The sequence below is a fragment of the Camelina sativa genome, unplaced genomic scaffold (assembly GCF_000633955.1).
Source record: "Camelina sativa cultivar DH55 unplaced genomic scaffold, Cs unpScaffold12984, whole genome shotgun sequence".
Classification (NCBI taxonomy): Eukaryota; Viridiplantae; Streptophyta; class Magnoliopsida; order Brassicales; family Brassicaceae; genus Camelina; species Camelina sativa.
In genome coordinates, this window is record NW_010934021.1 from 1 (window position 1) to 347 (window position 347).

Here is a 347-nt window from a genome sequence, read left to right on the forward strand (position 1 = left end):
TAACTGGTCTTGTCCAGCTTGTAGATACATTCATACCACACATAGCCGACCTAAAATGTAAGCAAATAGGACAAAATCTATCAATTTCTATAAATGAGTGGTGCAACCAACAAACTAAAAGATAACTGAAATGGCTTACAAGCACGGCAATAGTAACAATAGCGGTTTTTATGGATAGTCTTTTCTTCGTTTCACACTCCTCTAACTTCTCCATCCATCTCTCTACCTAGAGAATCATCCCAAGTTTTGAAGTTTAATTACACACAAAAAAACAGAAACAAAATTGAATGTGAGCTTCTGTTAAAGAGCTTACAGTCGGGTGATAATAGGCATAAATCATTCCGATA

General features: G+C 35.7%; 1 long non-coding RNA gene across 1 annotated transcript; it reads right to left on the reverse strand.

Annotated features, from left to right (window-relative positions):
- Position 1: 1 nt before the first annotated feature.
- On the reverse strand, positions 2-347 carry LOC104775367. The gene is made up of 3 exons (XR_765868.1): positions 314-347; positions 140-226; positions 2-50 (listed from the first exon to the last, which is right to left on the reverse strand). It is a non-coding gene; the product is annotated as an uncharacterized LOC104775367 (long non-coding RNA).